The sequence below is a fragment of the Zootoca vivipara genome, chromosome Z2, assembly GCF_965207765.1.
Source record: "Zootoca vivipara chromosome Z2, rZooViv2.hap1.1, whole genome shotgun sequence".
Classification (NCBI taxonomy): domain Eukaryota; kingdom Metazoa; phylum Chordata; class Lepidosauria; order Squamata; family Lacertidae; genus Zootoca; species Zootoca vivipara.
Genome location: NC_142585.1, coordinates 9,382,230 through 9,400,078, shown reverse-complemented (window position 1 = coordinate 9,400,078; position 17,849 = coordinate 9,382,230). Strand labels below are relative to the sequence as shown.

Sequence of the window (17,849 nt, the reverse complement as noted above, 5' to 3'; positions counted from 1 at the left end):
TCCTCCGCCTCCTCCATGCTCTCCTTAATGTCCCATTGTAAACATCCCATGAGCCTGAGGAAAGTCAGATAAACACGTGCAACTCCCTATTTATGTGGGGGTTACGCTCCAAGGCACTGCACATTTAAGTGAAATTGCGTATAATGGAAACACTGTTTAAAAAGCCTGGAAGCATCCTCCAAACCTTTGCAAACCCTTTGAAAAACAAATAATCCACCAAATGTCACCACAATTGCTCTCTCCAGACCTCCTTGCTCAAACTCTTAAATCCCCACAGGTCTCAAAGGTCAATGAAAGGGCTCGTGGGATTGCACCCGCAAAAGCTCATGGGATTACTATACGCTATTTTCGTGCCATTTTTGTAGTTTTGGTGCTCTTTTACGGTCATTTTTGCCACTTTTCGTGCCACATCCAGGGTTGCGCTTGCCTTGAATGCTTGTTAATTTAATGCTTGTTAAATGGGGAGCTGCCTGTATTCATCTTTATCAAGCTCTAGTGAATTCTGCCAAAAGATTGGTGATTGGCAAATGCAGGCCCCTGCTCAAATTTGTTCTCCTGGGAGATGCCAGCCAGCTTTCTAGCTGCAAATGTAGAAGCAAAAGAGGTGTGGAAAAAAGGACCTGCTAGTAGAGTCTGTTAGAGAGGAGACTGAGAAACTGGTCCTTCATTTCCCCCTCACCTCAGGTGGAAATCCAACAAAGGAATGAATGGATTGCATACCCCTCCTCTGGTATGGCTGGTTCACCTGAGTTGCCTTTGTTGGTGAACATAAAATCTGTTGCTTGATACAAACCTTTCTATTTGTTGTTCAGTTTTCATAGCTTCCTTTCTTCTCCCTTTCCCCTTTCCCTCTTCCTTTGTTCTTGGGAAGATGATTTTCCTCACAAAAAGCCAATAAACCTTCCTTTGAAGCACCAAAAAAAAAAAGAGTTGTTTGTTTATCATTGGGCCAGGTACTATGTAGAATATCAAAGCTCCAGTTTTGCTAGTCTGCACTGCACAGTCTTCAACCTTGACCTAGAACGACAGCTCTCGCTAACAGGAAAGTGAGATAAATCACTCTCTAAGCAAACTAAATTGTGTATCTCTCCTGAGCAGAGATCTCAGTTACCAAAGCAAATATGGCAGTTTTATGTATTGCTGTTGGGACAAGATACTTAACTCCTTTCCGAAACTGGAGTTTTAGACTTTCTTTCAACTATAAAACTGATCGTATGCTCTTCCAGTTGAGAGTGTATATAGTCACAAAAAAGCACTGAAGGAATTATTAAGCAACCTGTTTAAATAATTATTCTGCCAAAACACGAACAGTAGCTCCAAAGCATCACAAGAATAGGAAGTAACCTTTCCTCCTTTTTCTTTTTAAGATGTGATTTAATTCCTAGGCTTCCTATTTGAAGCAATCAGAACCGCTCAGAGCAAAAGCTGGAAATGTCCCAATTCCTGGCTGCTGAATTTTATAAGATTTGTTGATATAAGCATTAGCTTTTTAGCTCCAGGGGTACAAATAATGCAAGGGTCCCTTGGTGGATAATAACATGTATAGACAAAAGCCTCTCAAGGATATGTGGAAATCATGTTGGTATTTTTTATTTTTATTTTTATTTTGCTTCCCTTGGGATTTCTTAGATGTTTCACACAAATGGAAATCTCAAAAATCACTCTGAATTTCACTTCAGAGGAAAATTCAGTGGAAATGCTAGATGCAAGATAAGGCTGCTGCCTACAGAAACTCATAACCAGATAAACATGTTTTGATGGCAGTTTTTAATGCTGCTGGTTCTATGTTGCAGCAAGCAATTAATTTCCCCCTTTGTCTTGATTTCACTCCTGTGATGAGAAATAGGTTTAGTTTTAACACCTGTAGGCAACAGAACTTGGTTTTAAGCATTCCTCACCATTCTACACCAAGATTAAACTCATCATTCTCCACTCCTGGGCCTATTTAGGACTGTAGTTAGCTATTTGTTATACACACACACCTAAAATAACATATGGTAGTCAATGAATCTCAAAGAGGATATAACATGTCAAGGATCATCTTAACCCATCTGATTTATTATTACAATATGAATGTAAAAAAACAGGGACAGAGAACGAGAAGACAAAGCAGAGAATGTGCACACCTCCTTTAACGCCTGCGAACAAGCACCTGATGTTGCAAGCATTGGCTGATGTATAATATTCTCTCCCTCTCTCTCTCTCTCTCTCTCTCTAAAGGAAAATGATTTCAATACAGGCCTTATTGCTGGTTTGGCAGAGCCTTTCTAGAACATTGTGTTAATGATTAATATGAAGTCAGTGGAATTCCACCGTTGCTGAGAGTCTTGTGCTCAAGAATGAACTGCATTGCTAAATCAGCAAAGACAGTTGTCAAGGTAACCTCTATGTAATCTATTTAACTGGCTCCCAAAACACCAATCAAGGTCAGATAACGCACTCAAGCACCATATGAACACACTCATACAGCATAAAGCTTTGTATCAAGACAGCAGGGAAGGAAAAACCTCATTAGGAAGGGGGGGGGGGAAGAACACCTAAATTCAGTTTGGAAAAAGTGTTAATTGGGATTGCAGTGAACATGGTAAGGTAAGCATGCAATTCTTTGGAGCACTGTCTACAAAAAGAAATGTGGTGGTGGGAAATTTGGTCCAGACGGGAAGGAAATCTCCATCCAACCCACTCTCCCTATTTCTTCTTTCTTTTTTTAATGCAAGCATTGGTAAATTATTCATTTTGCTTATTGTTTTATTAATGCACAGACTTGTATTTACATTCTAATACACAATAGTGGCTTGGACTTGTTTTGCTGTCTCATTGGGCAATGGGATTCCAGTTGTAACATCTAACTACCAACAATCCCCCCCCACTGCTCTGCCCCCCCCCCCACTCAGCTGGTACTGAAGAGGGTGCTTATGCCCTTCCACACTGCCCATTGTGGTTGCTGGCAAAAGGCACAATCCAGCTGGATTTTCAATCCTAATTATCATCTTGATTTTCCAAGTGATGTCCCCTGGATTATTTGCTGCCATCACACAGGAGTTCTGACACACTTTAACAAGGCCTGACAAGAGTCACTGGGGTCTAAACTGATTTTTTATTCTAACAGTTGTGGTGCATAAAAATTAGCATCTTTCCGCTGAGTGAAATGTATTGTTATGCCTACTTTAGAACAGCAATAATAAGCAGAGCATCACTTAAAAGATTGGGGTTGAGTTATTTTTGTTTCTATATGCTCTGATGAAACATCAGAGATAGCCACAAAAAGGGGGAGATGCAGCCAAGAAACTAGGTATTTCCTCTAATAGGTAACTGTGCTAAGAAAGAAATTCTCTGAAATTGGTGGCCTTACATAGCACAACCTCAGCTTGGAAGAAAGGCTGGGCTGATGTCTGCCTGATACAGTCCATACCACAACCAAATGGTAGTTTTATCTGGAGGGTGCCACTTACGGATACAGCAAAATATGGTTGGGCATTGTGACTCTTCCTTGTAATGTTTCGCAAGAACACAATATAGAACATGCTATGTGATGTCCAGTTCTGATGCCAATTGACAATGACAGCGAAGTGGAAAACAGAAATTCTTACTGTGAGTTTCTATTCCCAGGGTTCCTGGAGGGCAGTCTCAAGACTGGCATGGCACCTGCTACCAGGTAGTTGGGCACTAATTAGAATAGATTATCCTACCCATGGGAGGGGTCATCTCACTCTCACCAGACAGGCTGGCTGGCAGAGCAAGGATGATCCCTCAGCTCCATGAATACTCCATCCACGTAGCAGGACACCAGGACAGGCAGGCCCCTGCTCTGATGCAGATATATACGGTACTTAGGATAGAGAAAACCGCCCAAAGGGCAAACAAAGAACACCCATCACAAAATGAAGAACAGTAACAGTAGAAAGGGAGCAGGATGTTTTGCCAGGCCTTCTCCCAATAGACACTATCCCCATACAACCGTGGCTGACAAAATGCCCATCAGCTGTGACTAAATGCCTGGAATGAAGAGGTGGGCACTACCCTCCAGGAACCCTGCAAGCAGAAATTCATGGTAAAAATGTCTAGTTTTCCCCAGGGGCCCTGGAAAACCAGGGTAGCAATTCACCACAGGCAGATTCCACAATGGAACTCTTTGATGAATATTATGAACAATGCAAAGTCCCCTTTACAGTTCAAAATACGAGTCAAGGCTGTTACCTGCCACCTGATTGTACTGACACTCAGGCCCTTATCCAAATCAGGCTGAAGATACCCCAGCACATCTGCCCTCTCCCTGGCTGAGGAATCCTTCCCAATTAGGCTGGCGTCAATTCAAGAAAACTCTTTAAGTAGAGCTGTAAGTCCTATTCATAGTCTTTAGGTGACACCAAGACAGCATCCAGCACTGCCTGGACCATCACAGTTCCACTAGCCAGGACCACACAGCCACAACTGTTGGGACAGCTCCAGACATGGGTGAAAAGTGGATTCCTGCTGCAACATGTCTTCCTGCAGATGCCATGATGTTGCCGTGGAAAGGATGAAGAAAGCCTGGAAAACACAGCCACTGCATCCAGTGCTTTCGTCCCTAACAGTTGGATCCTTCTTACCATCTGCAGGAGCAAGCTGAACAGAGAGAAAATATCTAGGGGCCCTCAATGCCATTCCACTGTCAGGGTGTCCATTCCTGACCCATAGCTAGCTCCCCTGAGCTGAGTCAATTTCATAACCAAAATCTCACTCCCATTGGTGCTTTATTGAATCCAGAGTGCCTGCACAAGAACAGATTTTTGTATATCTTAGATGTCAGATCTTTCCCTAAAGCCTTTCCAGACATTAATAATTTCTCAAAGGAGGATAATTGTCTGGTAGCTGCTTCTTCAGTAGATGAATTTGCTTTAAAAAGAAGACGTTTGAAGCTGTTGAATTACTGCAGTAGCCATGGCACGTGTGTATTATCTAGCTTAGTTTGAATTTCAGTTACAGTCAATGAATTGCCCTTGTAAAAATCAAGCAATCAATAAAGACCCCTAGCCCTCCACCCTGCTATATCATATGTATGGTAAGTATTATAAGAAAAAGAAAGCAGGTAGATGACCAGGGGAATCAATAGTGACAGGGCAGCTGACAACACTCCTGATTTTTCTGCCCAAGCACAGAACCTATTTTGCACTTTTAAAATAATCCCAATATTGGAATTTCATCAATTATTTCCATTTTCATATTCCATCTTCAAATGAGAAGAGAAGAATCCTTGGAAAAGACCCTGATGTTGGGAAAGATTGAGGGCACTAGGAGAAGGGGATGACAGAGGACGAGATGGTTGGACAGTGTTCTCGAAGCTACCAACATGAATTTGACCAAACTGTGGGAGGCAGTGGAAGACAGGAGTGCCTGGTGTGCTATGGTCCATTGGGTCACGAATAGTCGGACACGACTAAACGACTAAACAACAACAACAACATTCCATCTTCTAAGATAGAAAGAGCACTATATCTAACAATGTATCTAAGAGAATAAAGTTATAAGGTGGAGGAAAGCAGAGGCATAGCAACCATCCTACAGTAGGTCTTTTACAAGTGAATATAAAAGAGCTTAAGACCCCCTTTTCAATTGGTCTTGGTGAGGAACCAGGAATTAAATTCGAAGTTATTATAACAGTGATATCTAAACTCTAGGAAATTAGTGGTGATTTCTCCTACTTCCTTGCCAAACTCTTGGAGGGAGTGCCACTCAATTGGTGCTTATATCCATGCATGGTGGGAACGTCCCATTGTACAAGAGTTTTGGTTGTCAGTATTTTAGAATAGAATTACAAAGCAACTAGCAAAATTCACACCATAGTTTTACCACAGGAACAGTTATACCAGCTATCTCAGTATCTTTGGGATATATAGAAGTATATAAAGAAGGGTAAAAAGCAGAAAATTCTTGACAGATTTCCTCAGTTGGAAACATTTTGGTGCCATCCTCCTTTATGAGGCATTTGACCCCAAATTTGATTTTCCACCAATCACATTTGCTAGCTAACACTCTAGAGTTCTTACCACTGAATTTATAATAGCACTGATTGAGGTACCAAAAGTTGACCAAAGTTTGATTGATTTCAAGAGAATATACTTTGCTTTTTTCCTTTCCCCTCCTCCCCCCTCCCTTTTTGAGCTGGAGTTAAGCAGGGGGGATATACACTATTCCCATACATTCTTGTATAAATTGGTATAGTGTTATTGTCCTAGTGCTTATGTAAATGCTAATAGCCTACTACATTTTGTACAATCTCATTCCAAATGTTATATTTATCCATACGGAGTCTGTGCCTGTAAGTAGTCCGTTCATAAATTGCCAGTAATGTCATATCATTAGTCCATTGATTCAAGGGTATCATATCTTTATTTTTCCAATTTCTCAACATCAACCTCTTGGCCATTAGGGCATGAAAAATCCATTTCCGTTGTCCTGTTGATAATTTCCATACTGCAGGTATATAATTCAATGAAATATTCTCCACTGAAAGATTTAACTTTTTCTGCACAGTCAAAGTTACACAGTCCAGCACATTCTCCTAAAACTTGTTAAGTAAAGAACACTGTACAAACACGTGTTTCAGAGAGGCATTGTCCTTGCCACATTTTCAACACTGAGTTATCTTAGCTAACCCTTTCTTATACAACCGTAAAGGAGTCCAATAAACTCTAAATCTTACTTTCTGTTGTATTAGTCTTACTTTTAAATCTAATGACACATTCTCCTTGTGCCCTCAATCTTTCCCAACATCAGCATCTTTTCCAGGGAGTCTTCTCTTCTCATGAGTTGGTCAAAGTATTGGAGCCTCAGCTTCAGGATTTGTCCTTCCAGTGAGCACTCAAGGCTGATTTCCTTCAGAATTGATAAGTTTGATCTTCTTGCAGTTCATGGGACTCTCAAATTAATAGATATTGCTGACTTTTTATTTTTGAATGGGTTGTCCAATTGCTCCAATATCTCAGGTATCTCAGAAGCTGAAAGGGCTGACGGCCCAAACACACTTGTTAGAAGGTGTTGTAATTGAAGATATTGCTATTGGGCTGCATCTGATAGATGATATTTTTGCCTCAAAATAGCAAAAGTATAAAATTCATCTTTCCCATCTATCAGTTGGTCCAATGTCAATACACCTGCTTCCATCCATTTTTCCATATAACCATCTTTTTAAAAATTCTTAGTGTGGGGTTTCCCCACAGAGTATGTTTAGCACGCGAAAATGGATCAAATTTGTTTTTGTTAGCCAATATGTTCCATATTCTTCTAAGTGATTTAATTGTTTCCAGAGTCATCTGAGATTTAAAATATTTTGATTCTAGTATTGTCCAAGCAACCAAACGTGCTATGTACATATATTCTAGGGCTGCCCACATCGGAAAATTAGGGCCAGAACATGGGATTCCAAAATTTAGTACTTGACAGTAGGTAAGCATAGTGATATAATTCCAAATTTGGGATTCCGAAACCATTTTCCTTAATTTTTAACTGCATTCTCTGCAAGGAAATTCTGGATGTTGCTGAACCCCAAAGGCATTTCCTCAGCAATAAGTTTATATTTTGAAAATATGATCCAGAGGAAATCCTCTCAGGATATAAATGAATCTGGGAATAATATCCAGCATTCACCTTTTCCCAAAGGGTAAGGTTCAATAACTCCCACCTATCAGTATCTGAAGAAACCTCTTTTATTAATTTACTCATATTAACTGTAACTAACTGTGTTGTATCTCTTGGTATTAACATACCTAGATATTTAATAGATTTGGAACAAACATGAAATTGATATTCCTTGAATGAGTGTGTAAACAAATTTTGACCTATTGGCATCAATTCTGATTTGGACTAATTAACAGAATAACCTGATATTTTACCAAAAGTTTCTATCATTTGCATCAAGATGGGTTTAGTAGTCTGAGGTTCAGAAATAAGAGAATATACTTCATGTCTTTTATATTTGATCAACTTGTGCATTTTCTTAGATCAAGTCCTCTTGCACAATTCCACTAAATCTTAATTTCAATATCTAATTTTCCAATGGTTGGAAGTATCTGTAGGTAAGCCTTTTGTTTAATATAAATACCATGAGTGGTGGCCTTCATTGCTCCCCAAAGGAGAGCTGAAAAATTATTGTTTTCTTTAAAGTAGTTTTAAAGAGTTTCTTGAATTTTCTCTCTGACTGTTTAGTTATTACCTCTGGACTTGTTGTTGTTGTTTAGTCATTTAGTCGTGTCCGACTCTTCGTGACCCCATGGACCATAGCACGCCAGGCACTCCTGTCTTCCACTGCCTCCCACAGTTTGGTCAAATTCATGTTGGTAGCTTCGAGAACACTGTCCAACCATCTCATCCTCTCTCGTCCCCTTCTCCTTGTGCCCTCCATCTTTCCCAACATCATGGTCTTTTCCAGGGAGTCTTCTCTTCTCATGAGGTGGCCAAAGTATTGGAGCCTCAGCTTCACGATCTGTCCTTCCAGTGAGCACTCAGGGCTGATTTCCTTCAGAATGGATAGGTTTGATCTTCTTGCAGTCCATGGGACTCTCAAGAGTCTCCTCCAGCACCATAATTCAAAAGCATCAATTCTTCGGCGATCAGCCTTCTTTATGGTCCAGATCTTACTTCCATACACCACTACTGGGAAAATCATAGCTTTAACTATACGGACCTTTGTCGGCAAGGTGATGTCTCTGCTTTTTAACAGGCTGTCTAGGTTTGCCATTGCTTTTCTCCCAAGAAGCAGGCGTCTTTTAATTTCATGACTGCTGTCACCATCTGCAGTCACGAAATTAAATCAATGCCTTGTCGTGGTGAAGGGGCTTGAATAACTCAGAGAAGCTATGAGCTATGCCGTGCAGGGCCACCCAAGATGGACAGGTCATAGTGGAGAGTTTTGACTAAACGTGATCCACCTGGAGAAGGAACTGGAAAGCCACTCCAGTATCCCTGCCAAGAAAACTCCATGGACAAAGACAACCTCTGGACTAAAAGACCACAAAAAGGAAACAAGAGACTTACTATACAAATTCAGAATAGTCTCCACCGAAGCATAGTCAATGATGTTTTATTTCCAGTATTAACAGACTGGACTGAGAACCATATTTAGCAGAGAAACAAATATTTCCTATAAGTTTTTCGCTTCATATGTCTTGAAGCCCCCGATCTTGAAATAATTGAAGCGAATGATGCTGATTTTTTGAGGTTTATTGGTCATTGCCCTTAAGAGCTGCTTTCACATATTTATAATCTTCCAACTCTTCCAAGGAGACTCCCCTTACCTAACATTAGCTCACTTCTAGCAAAAGGGGGGGGGACCTTTTTTTTTAAAAAAAATTAAATCAAATTCCTTTGCAGTAGGTGCATATACAGAATGCAGACCATCCTGCCCTTGTCTCAAGTTCTTTTGCTGCCCCCGCCCACCCCTCTGTATGCTCACTAACAGAAGTTCACTGTGTATGAGATGACCTTATCTGTGTGACACTGACCAGGGACAACTGGTGTCAATATTTAACACTTTTCAGTACCAAGCTACTGTTTATTTGCCCAGGCATTTTAAACTGTTATGTTGCTTTCACCCTGCTCTATAGTTTCTGGACTTCTTTTCTTTTATGTTTGTTTGTTTGTTTGTTATGAATATCCTTGTTTTTATATAGGACTAATTTTATGCATGCTTGTTGTGCCATGTCCTAGAATTCTCCAGACAAAAATGTTTTAGAAATATTTCAAGCAACTAAATGATACGAAGGGAAATGTATATGGACAGTGGCAGTACTATGTTTCTATTAATACAGTATACTGTTAATATGTGGGTGGTGATAATTTTGCAGGAAATCAAGATCTCTTATTACAGAGAGATTAATTTTTAAAACAACAACAACAAACAACACCAATTATTTAAAGCATTTATTTGCTGATTTCCCAAAAAAAGTTCAAAGTACACTTCTTATGCCATAGAAAACACACACACAAAAAGACTATGTGGAACATTTTCTCTGACCGGCATAAAATGCCTACGTGTCATGCAAACATGAAAATGATACCGTCATTGCCAATGTCAACCTACACTGTCATACCCATACTCCAGCATTTTGGACTACAACTCTCATCAGTCCAAAAAACCAGGAGAGCACCAAGTTAGTGAAAGCTGACCTATGCGATGAATTTCATTTTCTGGGGAGTGGTTTGCATCACCAAGCAGCACAGTTTGGAGGTGAGGGGGACACTACCACTCTCCCAAACAAACAGGCCTCTTTAGTTTCCAAAATTGTTTCTCATCCTCTTTCTTTTCAGGTAGTTCAGGGTGGCCCCCTAACAGGTTGTGAGGTGGACTAGGCTGAGAATGGACTAGTGACTTTGACTTAGTACTTCCTATTCCAAGTCTGACACTCTAGCCCAGGGGTTCTCACACTTGGGTCTCCTGCTGTTTTTGGACTACAACTCCCATCATCCCTAGCTAGCAGGTCCAGTGGTCAGGGATGATGGGAAATGCAATCAAAAAACAGCTGAAGACCCAAGTTTGGGAAACCCTGCTCTAGCCCCTTCTCTCCCAACTTGGTGACTAGCAGATATTTTGGACATGCTATCTGGGGCTGATGGGAATTGTAGTCTGAAACATCTGGAAGATACCAGATTGGGAAAAGTTGCCCTGGCCATCTTCCTACACTGCCATGATAAGACCATAACATAACACTGATGCACAGTGAAATTTACAGAATAGCTTATGTCTTCTAACTGCAACACTTTTAATGCCAAACCACCGTAGAGGTAGCACGACTTTTTCAGCAGCAAGCCCAGCAGTAAACCAGTGGCAAAGATGATGTTTTTCTATCCATTGGAGTACAGTGGTACATCTACTTACGAATTTAATGCGTTCCGAACGCACATTTGTAAGTTGAAAAAATTCGTAAGTCGAATCCCATAGGAATGCATTGGGAGAAAAAATCCGTAAGTCGAAGCAGCCCTATCTAAAAATTCGTAAGTAGAAAAAATCCTATCTAAACCGCATCCAAGATGGCGGATGGAGCTCCATTCGTAAGTAGAAAAATTCGTAAGTAGAGTTATTCGTAAGTAGAGGTACCACTGTAGCTGAAAATGCATTGTAAGATGATTCCAATCTACAACAAAATGGCCAGGGAGATTTGTTCAGAGGCTCCTAAAAACTTATCTCCCCCATCTACGCTTTTCAGGATCGAGCAGCATCTGCAGCCAGTCTAAGAAATGTTACATTTAGAGTTTGCAAGCCTGGGCATGGTTGTTGCTACCTAAGAGACAAGGGATTCAAATCCCTCAGCAGACACATCTCATGTCTTATCCCTTTAACGGTGTGCAGAAGCGGTATTTGTGTGAGTTACCACTTAATGATGCCTGCAGATTAGCATGGGCCAGGCTGAGTACACCTCCAAGCAAGAAAGAGGCTATTTACTGCAAAACAGATTGGCAGAACCTTCTCTTTCCAAACACATTCCACATTTAAAAATGATGGCCCCACCCCTCCTACAGATAACAGCTTCAAGATCTCTTTTCTTTGAAAGCATTTGATCTAACCACAGTTGATGTTTCAGCCACGGTAACTGTTGGGATCTCTTTCTAATGCCTGTTGCCTTTTCTCCCCCTGATTGATTTGGAAACGAGCCAAACTCTGCGGAATAGTATCATATTCACCCTGTTCCCTTTGCTTCTGACCCATTCTGGCTGCCTTTAAATTCTAAAACTAGCAAGGGCACTGCCCTGGTGAGCAAAGGCAAACAAGCAAATCTAATTATGTGTTATCCCTTGGCAAGTGGAGATGGGGGAGGGGTGGTTTGGATAGGATTCAGGTCAATCCATAATATTTGTTGCAAATGTGTGTGGAAATTACAGCAGCCCAAGCCTCTCTTTATATTATATTCCAAAGTATTTAAGGCAGAAGACAAAAAATATACTTTGTAATTGCAGCTTGCTTGCTCCAGGAGGTCCAGATAAGAACTAGAGCAGCAGGCAGCCAGGTAGAAAGGGAAGATAAGAAAGTTGGGAAAATATGAAAAGATGCAAAGGTTTGTAGCCACAGGGGGACTGGTGGGAAACTGTCCCATTGATGTCAATGAAACAGTTCCTCCCAATGCAAATAACAGCCCACACCCAATCTGGACTGAGACTGCATCAAGAAGGATCCTGATCTGGAATGATTTACACACGTGTCTATTTTTTTATTTCTTTTGTTTAACCTATTCAGGCAGTCACTTCCACATTACATTACATGAGGGGCTACCTTTAAAGACGATGCAGAAATGCATACAAAGAAAAGCAGTGACTGTCAGACCATTTCCAAAACTGGAGACACATTGCTACTTACCAGTAAAGACCTAAATTGTTTTTGGTTCTTAAACTCCTGCACCAACCTGCCTGTTTACCTCAACTGATGGTGTCCTGCTAAGTGTTCCTGCTACCAGATAGAGGGGCAATTTTAGCTGTAATGTCCTATTTCTGGTACCTCCTCCCACAAAGAGCTTTGCCTGGCACCCTTGGCCCTTGTATGGAAGCTGCTGCAGGAGAGGGACTCTGATCATGGGAGGGGAGTTTCTAGGACTAAGGTACAGTGGTACCTCAGTTTATGAACATGATTGGTTCCGGAAGTCTGTTCATAAACTGAAGCGTTCATAAACTGAAGCGAACTTTCCCATTGAAAGTAATGGAAAGTGGATTAATCCGTTCCAAATGGGTCCGTGGAGTACTCAACCTGATGCGTACTTAGCCCGGAGCATGGGTGTAATTGGTTCCAGAAGTCTGTTCATAAACTGAAGCGTTCATAAACTGAAACGAACTTTCCCATTGAAAGTAATGGAAAGTGGATTAATCCATTCCAGACGGGTCCGCGGAGTACTCAACCTGATGCGTACTTAGCCCGAAGCAGGGGTGTAATTGGTTCCGGAAGTCTGTTCATGAACTGAAGCATTCATAAACTGAAACGAACTTTCCCATTGAAAGTAATGGAAAGTGGATTAATCTGTTCCAGACGGTCCACAGAGTACTTAAATTGAAGCATTCATAAACTGAAGCGAACTTTCCCATTGAAAGTAATGGAAAGTGGATTAATCCGTTCCAAATGGGTCCGTGGAGTACTCAACCTGATGTGTACTTAGCCCGAAGCATGGGTGTAATTGGTTCCAGAAGTCTGTTCATAAACTGAAGCGTTCATAAACTGAAACGAACTTTCCCATTGAAAGTAATGGAAAGTGGATTAATCCGTTCCAGACGGGTCCGCGGAGTACTCAACCTGATGCGTACTTAGCCCGAAGCATGGGTGTAATTGGTTCCGGAAGTCTGTTCATGAACTGAAGCATTCATAAACTGAAACGAACTTTCCCATTGAAAGTAATGGAAAGTGGATTAGGGACAGCTCAATCTTTGGTGCTGAATCAGATCAAACATTAGTCTGCAGAAAACCTGACTGCTCCGATTCAGCAGTAAAGATTGGTTTTCCCAGGGGAAGGCAGCAGGACAAGCAGAAGTCCGGATGAGCCCTAAGATTCAACTCTTTACCCAGCTGCTCTCTCTAATCTATCAGTCCCTTTGGGGCTCATAGGGGATATCTCTATACCACATGGATCCATGTTTCTCCATGCCTCCAGAAATGGAACATTGCAATTACTTATACTTCTATATTGTGCCTTACAATAGATGGTATGGTGGATGTGTGTGGATTATTTATTATTTAAGGTTCCAAATTCGTCCTTCTCATGATCATTTTCTAGGTACAAGTTTGTTGGGGGTTTAATGCAGCTTAATTTCAGCAGTGAAGTAGTTCAGACTGAGAACTTAAACTATTTCTATATAGTTTTTAATTCTATAAATGTTTAATTGTTCTTAATGATTTTTTTAAAAATTGTTTTATCCGTAAGCTGCTTTGAGTCCCTATCGGGGGGGGGGGGAGTTGTTATTGGCATCTGTCTGCTTCGGGAGACACTTGAAGATTGCAGCTTCAGCAGTGAAGTCAAAGCAAGTGGAGTCACACTACCTGCTGTGGCTGTGGAGACCGATACAGGAGAGACATGTTTTGTGGCAGCTGAGGCAGATGAAAGTGACTGGTGTTGCTGCTTACAAGTGCACTATGGCATTTCTTCTCTGTGTGCTCCTGCCAGCGGTCACTCCTTCTCTGGTCACTTTTCTAAATACACGACCTACTGATTGTCTCCAGGCACTGCAGTTGTCTGCAAGGCGTTCCCACACAAGACAGCCTTCACGTCACATTTGCAGACATCTTTGTAATGCAGAGTTGGCCTGCCAACAAGCCTAGTACCTGAAGGCAGCTCCCCATACCGCATGTCATTGAAGATCTTGCCATCTCCTGTGTACATGACCAAGCCAGCATAGACGTTGCTGAGACCCAAGTGCAAACATGTTGGGAATGTGGGCTTGGGAGAAGCAGGTCTTTTGTCTGAGACTCTGTCCTGCCATGTGATGTTCCTGTTTTATCTGTAAGCTGATTTCAGTCCCTGCCAGGGAAAAAGGCGGGCTATAAATGAATATAATAATATAGGAGGTGGGTTCCATTACTTCCTGGCTCCCAGATAGGCCGTACCCTGGGCAGGTGCTTCCAGATTGGAAGTGCTCCTAATAATTTGTATCATTCAGAACATTATATTTATTTACAGGACTCGTACACTTCCTTTTGGAGGAAATCTTCCGTGGAACAGCTTACAGTATTTTAAAACACAAACTTTTAAAGCATAGTCAGCAACAGTAACATTAAAATTACCAGCATAAAACAACATCGACTTATTCAGACCCCAGTTAACTACTCTCACCCCTCCCTCCCTATCAAAAGTCTTGAGGAAAATCTAAGTTTTTAAAGTTTAATTTAGCAAATGCAAGAGATGAGGCCTGCTTTATGTCTACATTAATTACATCCCATAATTGTGGAGCCATTGCTGAGGAGGCCCTACTGAACTGAATAAGCTCCTATGAGCAGCATAGGCCAGTCTATTAGGGGAAGTCGGGCTCTGGTCTACCAACCACATTCTGCCCTTGTCCAGTCCCCACCTGGTTGCCTTCCTACTTACAGTCAGTCCTGGAATTTCTACTAGCTGTCTTCTTATTCCTTAGCCTTTGTGTGGCCCTTTTAGAGAGAAGGGAGAATTGGGACAGGGCTAGGATGAGTTGGCTCTGTCTGTCATAGGTTCTGCCTTGATCCAGTAGCATAACAAGGGTTGCTAGTGGCTGGGGCAAGACACGTATCCTCAGCCCCACCACCAATAAGCTGGAACAAACAGGCAATAATAATAATAATACATAAACTAAACCATTCAGTATTCCATTATTACATCCATCAAAACTTATTTACACTGTTGAATTTATCTTAATGCTGCCAACGTTTGCAAGTGTACACAATTTCCCCCCATATATTCAATAAATATTTTCCAATCTTCTCTAAACGTATGTTCTTCTTGTTCTCTTATTCTATATCTTAGGTCCGCAAGCTGCACATATTCCATCAGCTTAAGTTGCCATAAAATACTCTGATTTTCTTGTTGGGAAGATGGAATGAATATATTAATTCCCTTTTATTTTCCATTATATGTTTTCAGGATCCACCTTTGTATCGGTCACTGTAATTTCTCTCCCTCTCTCTCTCTCTCTCTCTCCCTGTTTAGGGAAGCTTTTAATGTTTAATAAATTATTGTATTTAAAGACTTCTGTTGGAAGCCACCCAGAGTGGTTGGGGAAACCCAGCCAGATGGGCGGGGTATAAATATTAAATAATAATAATAATAATAATAATAATAATAATAATAATAATAAATTACTGAATTTAAAAATGCTGCAATGCACCTGGGACCTGATGGTGAAGAATGGGTCATAAATTCTATAGTGCTTATGATGCTACAACTGGTTTATCATATGGTTTTAGCCATTCAGGCATTTGCCAGTCAAATAGAATATGTCTTTCCATGGATCTACACTTTTGCTTTCCCATTGGCTGTATCATATGGGATAATAAAGAGCATTTATTAGCTGGGGGAACCAGCCCCAGGCTGGAGATTATAACTGAAGCTGATCCCATATACGCCTCAAAAATAGAATAAGCTAATTTGTCACTGTTTTGTTATGACTGGCATGTATGTGTTTAGAATAAAACTTAATTTAAATCCAATTTGTAGCGTCTCCGTGGGTGGGACTATGGGATAAATTAGTTCCAACACTACGCTGTGGTTGGAACCAAACACTTGATAGCAAGGCTGCTGTTGGAAATCTTTGGACTTGATATTTACCAACAGAAAGTTCATGGTTTTTTAAAAAAAACACATTATTAAACATTGTATCCAACACTATCAATATTATTATTAATTCTGCACAATTCCCCAACACACACACACCCAACCAACCAACTACAACACAGGCGCTGCCTAAGTCATCTGTTGTTCTGGAAATGGAAATTCAGTCATGGTGGCATCAAGTGATAAAAGAATCTTTTTTATCGAGACATTTGTTTCAGTTGCCACTTCAGAAAATGGAGATGAATTAAGAGAACTGGCTGTTGTGTTTTGATATGAACCAGAAGTCTAACTGGAATAAACAAGTTTGAAGCCTTGTGGGGGTTGATTAGTCACACACTGGGAGGCATTCTTGGAGCGAGGACTGTTCACTCCACTTTCTTCCTACACACACACACACACACACACACACACACACACGGAGGGAGGGAGGGAGGGAGGGAGAGGCTGCTTCAGCAGTAGCATCTCCCAGTCTGACAGAACCGCAAAAAGCAGAAAATAGCACAGTAGCTTTGCTTCAGGGCTCAGAAGAACCTTATCAGGAACTATAACAATAAATTCATTCTCTCTCTCTCTCTCTCTCTCTCTCTCTCTCTCTCTCTCTCTCTCTCTCTCTCACACACACACACACACACACACACACACACCATATTCATTTCATATGGCAGCTGGGTACCACCAGGAAGCCCCATGTAGTTTAAACAAGTGAAGAAAAAGGGGTACATCCTCTAACAGTTCAGGGGTATGTGATGGGCAGCCATGATAGGCTGCAGCTTTCTGGATCCTGCTCACCAGACAGTGGCCTTCTAGGAATGCTGACTCTTCCTAGGGAAGTGTTTCTCAGCTGCTGCTGCTGTTGTACTACAACTCCCACCATCCCTAGCTAGCAGGACCAGTGCTCCTCAAGGGTGATGGGAGTTGTAGTCCAACAACAGCTGGGGACCCAAGCTTGAGAAACACTGCACTTGGGAGTATTTTGGAGTCATGCAGGAGCCTGTGGTACAAGGTCAGTGGTGAGAAGCACAGAGAACTCTTGCAGCTCTGGGTCATTGGCTGAAGCCGATATGTCCATTTCCCCTGTGGCCCAGCATGCAACTACGCACCTGAGCTTTAAAGACCTATGGGGAAGAGCTGGGTTGTCTCTACTGACTGGTAGTAGCCGTGTTGGTCTGATGTAGTCGAAACAAAATAAAATAAGGAATTTTAACATTTTGTTTCGTCTCTACTGAGTTAGAGCTGGTTGTCATATTCATTGTACAAACTACATTTCCCTATGAACAATTTGTAGCATACTTGTGGAACTGAATATGAAACAGTCCTTAACTGGAGTGTTATAAATCCTTTACAGTATTATTCTTTTCCTTAGGTGTGAATGCTCTTGGTTCTATTTTATAAATGTGCATTATATATGCATTTAGTATTGTAAAATCTGTATCTATGCCATTTCCTTCCTTGGCATATCTACCAGGATCAGGATGTATATTTCTGTTTCTGTTTCTTGTTTTTTGCTTCTGGCTTTTCTTTCTTAAAGAAGAAAATAAATAAATATAGTTTAATAAATTCCTGAGTTATTTCAATCCTCTGATTATCTGTGTTTACTGAAAT

The 17,849-nt window shown here is 41.1% G+C and overlaps 1 long non-coding RNA gene across 3 annotated transcripts in view; it reads left to right on the top strand.

The window, feature by feature from the left end:
* Positions 1 to 17,849, top strand: part of LOC118084028 (uncharacterized) — a 44,139-nt gene that overhangs the window by 9,537 nt on the left and 16,753 nt on the right. The window contains exon 1 of one of the 3 annotated variants that reach the window (XR_015948639.1): positions 2,221 to 2,378. The exons of 1 other annotated variant lie outside the window; for it this stretch is intronic. This is a non-coding gene — a long non-coding RNA (uncharacterized LOC118084028). Of the gene's footprint in view, positions 1 to 2,220; positions 2,379 to 2,485; positions 2,590 to 17,849 lie in introns of those variants that run through there. One more of the 3 variants, XR_015948638.1, reaches the window with a different exon arrangement.